The sequence below is a fragment of the Chelonia mydas genome, chromosome 28 (genome assembly GCF_015237465.2).
Source record: "Chelonia mydas isolate rCheMyd1 chromosome 28, rCheMyd1.pri.v2, whole genome shotgun sequence".
Lineage (NCBI taxonomy): Eukaryota > Metazoa > Chordata > Testudines > Cheloniidae > Chelonia > Chelonia mydas.
In genome coordinates, this window is record NC_051268.2 from 5,945,643 (window position 1) to 5,957,738 (window position 12,096).

Here is a 12,096-nt window from a genome sequence, read left to right on the forward strand (position 1 = left end):
AGTTTGGGTGTGGGTGGGGTGAGGGATCTGGGCTGGGGCAGGGGGTTGGGGTGTGGGGGGGGAAACTGGCAGGCTCTGGGAGGGAGTTTGGGTGTGGGTGGGGTGAGGGATCTGGGCTGGGGCAGGGGGTTGGGGTGCGGGGGGGGACACTGGCAGGCTCTGGGAGGGAGTTTGGATGTGGGTGGGGTGAGGGATCTGGGCTGGGGCAGGGGGTTGGGGGGTGGGGGGAGGACACTGGCAGGCTCTGGGAGGGAGTTTGGGTGCAGGAGGGGGGTGGGCTATGGGCTGGGGCAGGGGGTTGGGGTGCAGGGGGGGGACACTGGCAGGCTCTGGGAGGGAGTTTGGGTGTGGGTGGGGTGAGGGATCTGGGCTGGGGCAGGGGGTTGGGGGGGGGGGGGGGGACACTGGCAGGCTCTGGGAGGGAGTTTGGGTGTGGGTGGGGTGAGGGATCTGGGCTGGGGCAGGGGGTGGGGGTGCAGGGGGGGACACTGGCAGGCTCTGGGAGGGAGTTTGGGTGTGGGTGGGGTGAGGGATCTGGGCTGGGGCAGGGGGTTGGGGTGCGGGGGGGGACACTGGCAGGCTCTGGGAGGGAGTTTGGGTGTGGGTGGGGTGAGGGATCTGGGCTGGGGCAGGGGGTTGGGGTGTGGGGGGGGACACTGGCAGGCTCTGGGAGGGAGTTTGGGTGTGGGTGGGGTGAGGGATCTGGGCTGGGGCAGAGGGTTGGGGTGCGGGGGGGGACACTGGCAGGCTCTGGGAGGGAGTTTGGGTGTGGGTGGGGTGCGGGATCTGGGCTGGGACAGGGGGTTGGGGTGCGGGGGGGGACACTGGCAGACTCTGGGAGGGAGTTTGGATGTGGGTGGGGTGAGGGATCTGGGCTGGGACAGGGGGTTGGGGTGCGGGGGGGGACACTGGCAGACTCTGGGAGGGAGTTTGGGTGTGGGTGGGGTGAGGGATCTGGGCTGGGGCAGGGGGTTGGGGTGCGGGGGGGGGCACTGGCAGGCTCTGGGAGGGAGTTTGGGTGTGGGTGGGGTGAGGGATCTGGGCTGGGGCAGGGGGTTGGGGTGCGGGGGGGGACACTGGCAGGCTCTGGGAGGGAGTTTGGGTGTGGGTGGGATCTGGGCTGGGGCAGGGGATGGGGTGCGGGGGGGGCACTGGCAGGCTCTGGGAGGGAGTTTGGGTGTGGGTGGGGTGAGGTATCTGGGCTGGGGCAGGGGGTTGGGGTGCGGGGGGAGGACACTGGCAGGCTCTGGGAGGGAGTTTGGGTGTGGGTGGGGTGAGGGCTCTGGGCTGGGGCAGGGGGTTGGGGTGCGGGGGGGACACTGGCAGACTCTGGGAGGGAGTTTGGGTGTGGGTGGGGTGAGGGATCTGGGCTGGGGCAGGGGGTTGGGGTGCGGGGGGGGACACTGGCAGGCTCTGGGAGGGAGTTTGGATGTGGGTGGGGTGAGGGCTCTGGGCTGGGGCAGGGGGTTGGGGGCGGGGGGGGACACTGGCAGGCTCTGGGAGGGAGTTTGGGTGCAGGAGGGGGGGTGGGATCTGGGCTGGGGCAGGGGGTTGGGGTGCGGGGGGGGACACTGGCAGGCTCTGGGAGGGAGTTTGGGTGTGGGTGGGGTGAGGGCTCTGGGCTGGGGCAGGGGGTTGGGGGCGGGGGGGGGACACTGGCAGGCTCTGGGAGGGAGTTTGGGTGTGGGTGGGGGGTGGGATCTGGGCTGGGGCAGGGGGATGGGGGTGCAGGGGGGGGGGACACTGGCAGGCTCTGGGAGGGAGTTTGGGTGTGGGTGGGGTGAGGGATCTGGGCTGGGGCAGGGGGTTGGGGTGCAGGGGGGGGACACTGGCAGGCTCTGGGAGGGAGTTTGGGTGTGGGTGGGGTGAGGGATCTGGGCTGGGGCAGAGGGTTGGGGTGCAGGGGGGGGGTGGGCTCTGGGCTGGGGCAGGGGGTTGGGGGCGGGGGGGACACTGGCAGACTCTGGGAGGGAGTTTGGGTGTGGGTGGGGTGAGGGATCTGGGCTGGGGCAGGGGGTTGGGGTGTGGGGGGGGACACTGGCAGGCTCTGGGAGGGAGTTTGGGTGTGGGTGGTGTGAGGGCTCTGGGCTGGGGCAGGGGGTTGGGGTGTGGGGGGGGACACTGGCAGGCTCTGGGAGGGAGTTTGGGTGTGGGTGGGGGGTGGGATCTGGGCTAGGGCAGGGGGTTGGGGTGCAGCGGGGGGATACTGGCAGGCTCTGGGAGGGAGTTTGGGTGTGGGTGGGGTGAGGGCTCTGGGCTGGGGCAGGGGGTTGGGGGGGCGGGGGGAGGACACTGGCAGGCTCTGGGAGGGAGTTTGGGTGTGGGTGGGGTGAGGGATCTGGGCTGGGGCAGGGGGTTGGGGTGCGGGGGGGGACACTGGCAGGCTCTGGGAGGGAGTTTGGGTGTGGGTGGGGTGAGGGCTCTGGGCTGGGGCAGGGGGTTGGGGGGCAGGGAGGGGGACACTGGCAGGCTCTGGGAGGGAGTTTGGATGTGGGTGGGGTGAGGGATCTGGGCTGGGGCAGAGGGTTGGGGTGCAGGGGGGGACACTGGCAGGCTCTGGGAGGGAGTTTGGGTGCAGGAGGGGGGTGGGCTCTGGGCTGGGGCAGGGGGTTGGGGTGCGGGGGGAGGACACTGGCAGGCTCTGGGAGGGAGTTTGGGTGTGGGTGGGGTGAGGGATCTGGGCTGGGGCAGGGGGTGGGGTGCGGGGGGGGACACTGGCAGGCTCTGGGAGGGAGTTTGGGTGTGGGTGGGGTGAGGGATCTGGGCTGGGGCAGGGGATGGGGTGCGGGGGGAGGACACTGGCAGGCTCTGGGAGGGAGTTTGGGTGTGGGTGGGGTGAGGGATCTGGGCTGGGGCAGGGGGTTGGGGGCGGGGGGGGGGACACTGGCAGGCTCTGGGAGGGAGTTTGGGTGTGGGTGGTGTGAGGGCTGTGGGCTGGGGCAGGGGGTTGGGGTGCGGGGGGGGACACTGGCAGGCTCTGGGAGGGAGTTTGGGTGTGGGTGGGGTGAGGGCTCTGGGCTGGGGCAAGGGGTTGGGGTGCGGGGGGAGGACACTGGCAGGCTCTGGGAGGGAGTTTGGGTGCAGGAGGGGGGTGGGATCTGGGCTGGGGCAGGGGGTTGGGGGGCGGGGGGGGACACTGGCAGGCTCTGGGAGGGAGTTTGGGTGTGGGTGGGGTGAGGGATCTGGGCTAGGGCAGGGGGTTGGGGTGCGGGGGGGGGACACTGGCTGGCTCTGGGAGGGAGTTTGGGTGTGGGTGGGGTGAGGGATCTGGGCTGGGGCAGGGGCTTGGGGGGCGGGGGGGACACTGGCAGGCTCTGGGAGGGAGTTTGGGTGTGGGTGGGGTGGGGGATCTGGGCTGGGGCAGGGGGTTGGGATGCGGGGGGGGACACTGGCAGGCTCTGGGAGGGAGTTTGGGTGTGGGTGGGGTGAGGGATCTGGGCTGGGGCAGGGGGTTGGGGTGCGGGGGGGGACACTGGCAGGCTCTGGGAGGGAGTTTGGGTGTGGGTGGGGTGAGGGCTGTGGGCTGGGGCAGGGGGTTGGGGGCGGGGGGGGACACTGGCAGGCTCTGGGAGGGAGTTTGGGTGTGGGTGGGGTGAGGGATCTGGGCTGGGGCAGGGGGTTGGGGTGCGGGGGGGACACTGGCAGGCTCTGGGAGGGAGTTTGGGTGTGGGTGGGGTGAGGGATCTGGGCTGGGGCAGGGGTTTGGGGTGCGGGGGGGGACACTGGCAGGCTCTGGGAGGGAGTTTGGGTGTGGGTGGGGTGAGGGATCTGGGCTGGGGCAGGGGGTTGGGGTGCGGGGGGGACACTGGCAGGCTCTGGGAGGGAGTTTGGGTGTGGGTGGGGTGAGGGATCTGGGCTGGGGCAGGGGGTGGGGGGCGGGGGGGACACTGGCAGGCTCTGGGAGGGAGTTTGGGTGTGGGTGGGGTGAGGGATCTGGGCTGGGGCAGGGGGTTGGGGTGCGGGGGGGGACACTGGCAGGCTCTGGGAGGGAGTTTGGGTGTGGGTGGGGTGAGGGATCTGGGCTGGGGCAGGGGGTTGGGGTGCGGGGGGGGGACACTGGCAGGCTCTGGGAGGGAGTTTGGGTGTGGGTGGGGTGAGGGATCTGGGCTGGGGCAGGGGGTGAGGGTGCGGGGGGGGGACACTGGCAGGCTCTGGGAGGGAGTTTGGGTGTGGGTGGGGTGAGGGATCTGGGCTGGGGCAGGGGGTGGGGGTGCGGGGGGGGACACTGGCAGGCTCTGGGAGGGAGTTTGGGTGTGGGTGGGGTGAGGGATCTGGGCTGGGGCAGGGGGATGGGGTGCGGGGGGGGACACTGGCAGGCTCTGGGAGGGATTTTGGGTGTGGGTGGGGTGAGGGATCTGGGCTGGGGCAGGGGGTTGGGGTGCGGGGGGGGACACTGGCAGGCTCTGGGAGGGAGTTTGGGTGTGGGTGGGGTGGGGGATCTGGGCTGGGGCAGGGGGTTGGGGTGCGGGGGGGGACACTGGCAGGCTCTGGGAGGGAGTTTGGGTGTGGGTGGGGTGAGGGATCTGGGCTGGGGCAAGGGGTTGGGGTGCGGGGGGGGGACACTGGCAGGCTCTGGGAGGGAGTTTGGGTGTGGTTGGGGGGTGGGCTCTGGGCTGGGGCAGAGGGTTGGGGTGCGGGGGGGACACTGGCAGGCTCTGGGAGGAAGTTTGGGTGTGGGTGGGGTGAGGGATCTGGGCTGGGACAGGGGGTTGGGGTTCGGGGGGGGGACACTGGCAGGCTCTGGGAGGGAGTTTGGGTGTGGGTGGGGTGAGGGATCTGGGCTGGGGCAGGGGTTTGGGGTGCGGGGGGGGACACTGGCAGGCTCTGGGAGGGAGTTTGGGTGTGGGTGGGGTGAGGGATCTGGGCTGGGGCAGGGGGTTGGGGTGCAGGGGGGGACACTGGCAGGCTCTGGGAGGGAGTTTGGGTGTGGGTGGGGTGAGGGCTCTGGGCTGGGGCAGGGGGTTGGGGGTGGGGGGGGACACTGGCAGGCTCTGGGAGGGAGTTTGGGTGTGGGTGGGGTGAGGGATCTGGGCTGGGACAGGGGGTTGGGGGGCGGGGGGGGACACTGGCAGGCTCTGGGAGGGAGTTTGGGTGTGGGTGGGGTGAGGGATCTGGGCTGGGACAGGGGGTTGGGGTGCAGGGGGGGGACACTGGCAGGCTCTGGGAGGGAGTTTGGGTGTGGGTGGGGTGAGGGATCTGGGCTGGGGCAGGGGGTTGGGGGCGGGGGGGACACTGGCAGGCTCTGGGAGGGAGTTTGGGTGTGGGTGGGGTGAGGGATCTGTCCTGGGGCAGGGGGTTGGGGTGCAGGGGGGGGACACTGGCAGGCTCTGGGAGGGAGTTTGGGTGTGGGTGGGGTGAGGGATCTGGGCTGGGGCAGGGGGTTGGGGTGCGGGGGGGGACACTGGCAGGCTCTGGGAGGGAGTTTCGGTGTGGGTGGGGTGAGGGATCTGGGCTAGGGCAGGGGGTTGGGGTGCGGGGGGGGACACTGGCAGGCTCTGGGAGGGAGTTTGGGTGCAGGAGGGGGGTGGGCTCTGGGCTGGGGCAGGGGGTTGGGGTGCGGGGGGGACACTGGCAGGCTCTGGGAGGGAGTTTGGGTGTGGGTGGGGTGGGCTCTTGGCTGGGGCAGGGGGTTGGGGTACGGGGGGGGACACTGGCAGGCTCTGGGAGGGAGTTTGGGTGTGGGTGGGGTGAGGGATCTGGGTTGGGGCAGGGGGTTGGGGGCGGGGGGGACACTGGCAGGCTCTGGGAGGGAGTTTGGGTGTGGGTGGGGGGTGGGCTCTGGGCTGGGGCAGGGGGTTGGGGTGCGGGGGGGGGGACACTGGCAGGCTCTGGGAGGGAGTTTGGGTGTGGGTGGGGTGAGGGCTCTGGGCTGGGGCAGGGGGTTGGGGGCGGGGGGGACACTGGCAGGCTCTGGGAGGGAGTTTGGGTGTGGGTGGGGGGTGGGCTCTGGGCTGGGGCAGGGGGTTGGGGGCGGGGGGGACACTGGCAGGCTCTGGGAGGGAGTTTGGGTGTGGGTGGGGTGAGGGATCTGGGCTGGGGCAGAGGGTTGGGGTGCGGGGGGGGGACACTGGCAGGCTCTGGGAGGGAGTTTGGGTGCAGGAGGGGGGTGAGCTCTGGGCTGGGGCAGGGGGTTGGGGTGCGGGGGGGGGACACTGGCAGGCTCTGGGAGGGAGTTTGGATGTGGGTGGGGGGTGGGATCTGGGCTGGGGCAGGGGATTGGGGTGCGGGGGGGGACACTGGCAGGCTCTGGGAGGGAGTTTGGGTGTGGGTGGGGTGAGGGATCTGGGCTGGGGCAGGGGGTTGGGGGGCGGGGGGGGGGACACTGGCAGGCTCTGGGAGGGAGTTTGGGTGTGGGTGGGGTGAGGGATCTGGGCTGGGGCAGGGGGTTGGGGGGCGGGGGGGGACACTGGCAGGCTCTGAGAGGGAGTTTGGGTGTGGGTGGGGTGAGGGATCTGGGCTGGGGCAGAGGGTTGGGGGGCGGGGGGGGACACTGGCAGGCTCTGGGAGGGAGTTTGGGTGTGGGTGGGGTGAGGGATCTGGGCTGGGGCAGGGGGTTGGGGGGCGGGGGGGGACACTGGCAGGCTCTGGGAGGGAGTTTGGGTGTGGGTGGGGTGAGGGATCTGGGCTGGGGCAGAGGGTTGGGGGGCGGGGGGGGACACTGGCAGGCTCTGGGAGGGAGTTTGGGTGTGGGTGGGGTGAGGGATCTGGGCTGGGGCAGGGGGTTGGGGGGCGGGGGGGGACACTGGCAGGCTCTGGGAGGGAGTTTGGGTGGGGGTGGGGTGAGGGATCTGGGCTGGGGCCGGGGGTGGGGGGGCGGGGGGGGGACACTGGCAGGCTCTGGGAGGGAGTTTGGGTGTGGGTGGTGTGAGGGCTGTGGGCTGGGGCAGGGGGTTGGGGTGCGGGGGGAGGACACTGGCAGGCTCTGGGAGGGAGTTTGGGTGTGGGTGGTGTGAGGGCTCTGGGCTGGGGCAGGGGGTTGGGGGCGGGGGGGACACTGGCAGGCTCTGGGAGGGAGTTTGGGTGTGGGTGGGGTGAGGGATCTGGGCTGGGGCAGGGGGTTGGGGGGCAGGGGGGGACACTGGCAGGCTCTGGGAGGGAGTTTGGGTGTGGGTGGGGTGAGGGATCTGGGCTGGGGCAGGGGGTTGGGGGGCGGGGGGGGGACACTGGCAGGCTCTGGGAGGGAGTTTGGGTGTGGGTGGGTTGAGGGATCTGGGCTGGGGCAGGGGATGGGGGTGCGGGGGGGGGACACTGGCAGGCTCTGGGAGGGAGTTTGGGTGTGGGTGGGGTGAGGGATCTGGGCTGGGGCAGGGGGTTGGGGGGCGGGGGGGGGACACTGGCAGGCTCTGGGAGGGAGTTTGGGTGTGGGTGGGGTGAGGGCTCTGGGCTGGGGCAGGGGGTTGGGGTGCGGGGGGAGGACACTGGCAGGCTCTGGGAGGGAGTTTGGGTGTGGGTGGGGTGAGGGATCTGGGCTGGGCAGGGGGTTGGGGGGCGGGGGGGGGACACTGGCAGGCTCTGGGAGGGAGTTTGGGTGTGGGTGGGGTGAGGGATCTGGGCTGGGGCAGGGGGTGGGGGTGCAGGGGGGGGACACTGGCAGGCTCTGGGAGGGAGTTTGGGTGTGGGTGGGGTGAGGGATCTGGGCTGGGGCAGGGGGTTGGGGTGCGGGGGGAGGACACTGGCAGGCTCTGGGAGGGAGTTTGGGTGTGGGTGGGGTGAGGGATCTGGGCTGGGGCAGGGGGTTGGGGGGCGGGGGGGGACACTGGCAGGCTCTGGGAGGGAGTTTGGGTGTGGGTGGGGTGAGGGATCTGGGCTGGGGCAGGGGGTTGGGGTGCGGGGAGGACACTGGCAGGCTCTGGGAGGGAGTTTGGGTGTGGGTGGGGGGTGGGCTCTGGGCTGGGGCAGGGGGTTGGGGGGTGGGGGGAGGACACTGGCAGGCTCTGGGAGGGAGTTTGGGTGCAGGAGGGGGGTGGGCTATGGGCTGGGGCAGGGGGTTGGGGTGCAGGGGGGGGACACTGGCAGGCTCTGGGAGGGAGTTTGGGTGTGGGTGGGGTGAGGGATCTGGGCTGGGGCAGGGGGTTGGGGGGCGGGGGGGGGACACTGGCAGGCTCTGGGAGGGAGTTTGGGTGTGGGTGGGGTGAGGGATCTGGGCTGGGGCAGGGGGTGGGGGTGCAGGGGGGGACACTGGCAGGCTCTGGGAGGGAGTTTGGGTGTGGGTGGGGTGAGGGATCTGGGCTGGGGCAGGGGGTTGGGGTGCGGGGGGGGACACTGGCAGGCTCTGGGAGGGAGTTTGGGTGTGGGTGGGGTGAGGGATCTGGGCTGGGGCAGGGGGTTGGGGTGTGGGGGGGGACACTGGCAGGCTCTGGGAGGGAGTTTGGGTGTGGGTGGGGTGAGGGATCTGGGCTGGGGCAGAGGGTTGGGGTGCGGGGGGGGACACTGGCAGGCTCTGGGAGGGAGTTTGGGTGTGGGTGGGGTGAGGGATCTGGGCTGGGGCAGGGGATGGGGATGCAGGGGGGGGACACTGGCAGGCTCTGGGAGGGAGTTTGGGTGTGGGTGGTGTGAGGGCTCTGGGCTGGGGCAGGGGGTTGGGGGGCGGGGGGGGACACTGGCAGGCTCTGGGAGGGAGTTTGGGTGTGGGTGGGGTGAGGGATCTGGGCTGGGGCAGGGGGTTGGGGGGCGGGGGGGGGACACTGGCAGGCTCTGGGAGGGAGTTTGGGTGTGGGTGGGGTGAGGGATCTGGGCTGGGGCAGGGGATGGGGGTGCGGGGGGGGGACACTGGCAGGCTCTGGGAGGGAGTTTGGGTGTGGGTGGGGTGAGGGATCTGGGCTGGGGCAGGGGGTTGGGGGGCGGGGGGGGGACACTGGCAGGCTCTGGGAGGGAGTTTGGGTGTGGGTGGGGTGAGGGATCTGGGCTGGGGCAGGGGGTTGGGGGGCGGGGGGGGGGACACTGGCAGGCTCTGGGAGGGAGTTTGGGTGTGGGTGGGGTGAGGGCTCTGGGCTGGGGCAGGGGGTTGGGGTGCGGGGGGAGGACACTGGCAGGCTCTGGGAGGGAGTTTGGGTGTGGGTGGGGTGAGGGATCTGGGCTGGGGCAGAGGGTTGGGGGTGGCGGGGGGACACTGGCAGGCTCTGGGAGGGAGTTTGGGTGTGGGTGGGGTGAGGGATCTGGGCTGGGGCAGGGGGTTGGGGTGCGGGGGGAGGACACTGGCAGGCTCTGGGAGGGAGTTTGGGTGTGGGTGGGGTGAGGGATCTGGGCTGGGGCAGGGGGTTGGGGGGCGGGGGGGGACACTGGCAGGCTCTGGGAGGGAGTTTGGGTGTGGGTGGGGTGAGGGATCTGGGCTGGGGCAGGGGGTTGGGGTGCGGGGGAGGGGGGACACTGGCAGGCTCTGGGAGGGAGTTTGGGTGTGGGTGGGGTGTGGGCTCTGGGCTGGGGCAGGGGGTTGGGGTGCGGGGGGGGGGGACACTGGCAGGCTCTGGGAGGGAGTTTGGGTGTGGGTGGGGGGTGGGCTCTGGGCTGGGGCAGGGGGTTGGGGTGCGGGGGGGGGGGACACTGGCAGGCTCTGGGAGGGAGTTTGGGTGTGGGTGGGGTGAGGGCTCTGGGCTGGGGCAGGGGGTTGGGGTGCAGGGGGGGACACTGGCAGGCTCTGGGAGGGAGTTTGGGTGTGGGTGGGGTGAGGGATCTGGGCTGGGGCAGGGGGTTGGGGGTGGGGGGGACACTGGCAGGCTCTGGGAGGGAGTTTGGGTGTGGGTGGGGTGAGGGATCTGGGCTGGGGCAGGGGGTTGGGGGGCGGGGGGGGACACTGGCAGGCTCTGGGAGGGAGTTTGGGTGTGGGTGGGGTGAGGGATCTGGGCTGGGGCAGGGGATGGGGTGCGGGGGGGACACTGGCAGGCTCTGGGAGGGAGTTTGGATGTGGGTGGGGGGTGGGATCTGGGCTGGGGCAGGGGATGGGGTGCGGGGGGGACACTGGCAGGCTCTGGGAGGGAGTTTGGGTGTGGGTGGGGGGTGGGATCTGGGCTGGGGCAGAGGGTTGGGGTGCGGGGGGGGACACTGGCAGGCTCTGGGAGGGAGTTTGGGTGTGGGTGGGGTGAGGGATCTGGGCTGGGGCAGAGGGTTGGGGGGCGGGGGGGGACACTGGCAGGCTCTGGGAGGGAGTTTGGGTGTGGGTGGGGTGAGGGATCTGGGCTGGGGCAGGGGGTTGGGGTGCGGGGGGGGACACTGGCAGGCTCTGGGAGGGAGTTTGGGTGTGGGTGGGGTGTGGGATCTGGGCTGGGGCAGAGGGTTGGGGTTTGGCACTTCTCTTGGGTGGCTCCTGAAAGTGACCCGCACCCGCATCTGGCAGCAGCTCCAAAGTGGGGGGGAGGGGGGCGGAGGGTCTCCGGGCACCGCTGCCCACAGGCCCCACCCCTGCAGCTCCCATTGGCCGCAGCTTTACAGTGGCAGAATTGGCGCTCGGCGCAGGGGCAGGGTGCCGGAGACACCCCCCCAGGGGCTGCAGGGATGTGCCAGACGCTGCTGGGAGGGGCGCTCCGCCTGGGCAAGGGTGGGCAGGAAGCCACTTTAGCCCCGGGAGTGGCGGCAGGGGCCCCTGGGCCCTTTTAAATCGCCCGGAGCCAGCTGCTCAGGCGGCCCTGGGGGGCAGCCACACCGGCCGCTGCTGGGACGGCCCCGGGCGGCTGGCTCTGGGGACGGCCTGAGCAGTGGCCAATGCGGCTCTCCCCAGCCAGAGCTCCGTGGCTCCCGGCAGCTGTCCCAGGGCAGCCAGAGTAGCAGAGGGCCCCCCAGCAGTGGCCAGAGTGACAGGGGGCCCCTGGGACTTCCCCCTCCCCAGTGGCACAGTGGACCCCCTGGAGCTTCCCCTCCCCGCACCTTGTGCTGTGGGCCCCCCACATTCCCCCCCCCCAAGATTCAATCAGGGGTATTTATGGTATAGGTCGGGGGCCATGACCTGTCCACGACTTTTACAATACCCAGGAGCCTTAGCTACAACCCCAGTCATGTGACTTCTTTTGCAGGAGGGTCTTTTTTCCTGGAAGAGCAGGGTGGTATTTCCGGGGCACAGGCAGCCTGATTCATACTCTGCAAAGCCACCTGCAAGATTCAAACTTTACTCCGGGGGGAATTCTGCGCCACTGCGCACGTGCAGAATTCATGTCCCCCCGTAGATTTCTTTGCTTCCCTGCAGGAAAAATGGCTTTCTGATGGGCGGGAGCAAAGGGAAGCCACAAGAGTGGTCACGCACCCCTCCTGAGCAGTTCTGGGGAGTCGGTTTGGGCTCCTGGTGTAGGCAGCAGGGGGTGCAGCCTCGCCACGAAGTCTGTTTCCCAGGTGGGGAGAGGGGACTGCAGGGTGATCTCCCACCTCCTTTCATCCAGCAGCCTGTGCTCCTCACTGCCGTGCTGGAGTCTCCACATGTATTTATTGACAAATAAAATGTGCAGAATTTTAAAATATCGTGCACAGAATCTCCTCAGGAGTGCAACCTACTCAGGGAACCGCCTTGCATTGTCACTGCTTGGTCAACCGCTCAGCCATCACACCGATGCACAGAGAGAGTGCCAAGCCCTCCTGCTAGGCGGGGAGGGAGCGGGGGACGGGGTCGGGTCATACACATTCAGACCGTACGCCTCCCCCAGTTACAAACCGCTGCTGAGTTCCCATTCAGGACATTAGCCTTTACCGACAATTTTTGTCTGTGTTCCTTTTTTCAGTATCGCTTTTTTCTTTCAAAAATACGCAGCCCCCTAAACCTGCTTTAAGCAATCAGAATCATCGAATCATAGAAGATCCAGGTGGGAAGGGCCCTCAGGAGGTATCTAGTCCGACCCCCTGCTCAAAGCAGGGCCAACCCCCAACTAAATCATCCCAGCCAGGGCTTTGTCAAGCCTGACCTTAAAAATATCTAAGGAAGGAGATTCCACCACCTCTCTAGGGAACCCATTCCAGTGTTTCACCACCCTCCTAGGGAAAAAGTGTTTCCTAATATCCCGCCTAAACCTAGGATAATTTAGTGTCACCTTATTTTTGCCTGGCCCACTACAAAAGAAGAGGCTTTTGTGGTTTTCCTGAGCCCGAGGATGAAAACGAACGGGTGTCAGCCTGCACGGC

At 69.6% G+C, this 12,096-nt stretch overlaps 3 protein-coding genes and 1 pseudogene across 6 annotated transcripts in view; 2 read left to right on the forward strand and 2 right to left on the reverse strand.

Moving 5' to 3' along the window:
- The window catches only part of LOC102945014 (zinc finger protein 883-like), a 705,100-nt gene that overhangs the window by 343,932 nt on the left and 349,072 nt on the right, over positions 1-12,096 (forward strand). The window lies entirely within an intron of this gene.
- Positions 1-12,096, reverse strand: part of LOC102934537 — a 1,094,240-nt pseudogene that overhangs the window by 252,434 nt on the left and 829,710 nt on the right.
- The window catches only part of LOC102933291 (zinc finger protein OZF), a 1,218,290-nt gene that overhangs the window by 98,425 nt on the left and 1,107,769 nt on the right, over positions 1-12,096 (forward strand). The window lies entirely within an intron of this gene.
- LOC114018488 overlaps positions 1-12,096 on the reverse strand; it is a 213,020-nt gene that overhangs the window by 23,656 nt on the left and 177,268 nt on the right. The gene's annotated exons all lie outside the window — the stretch shown is intronic.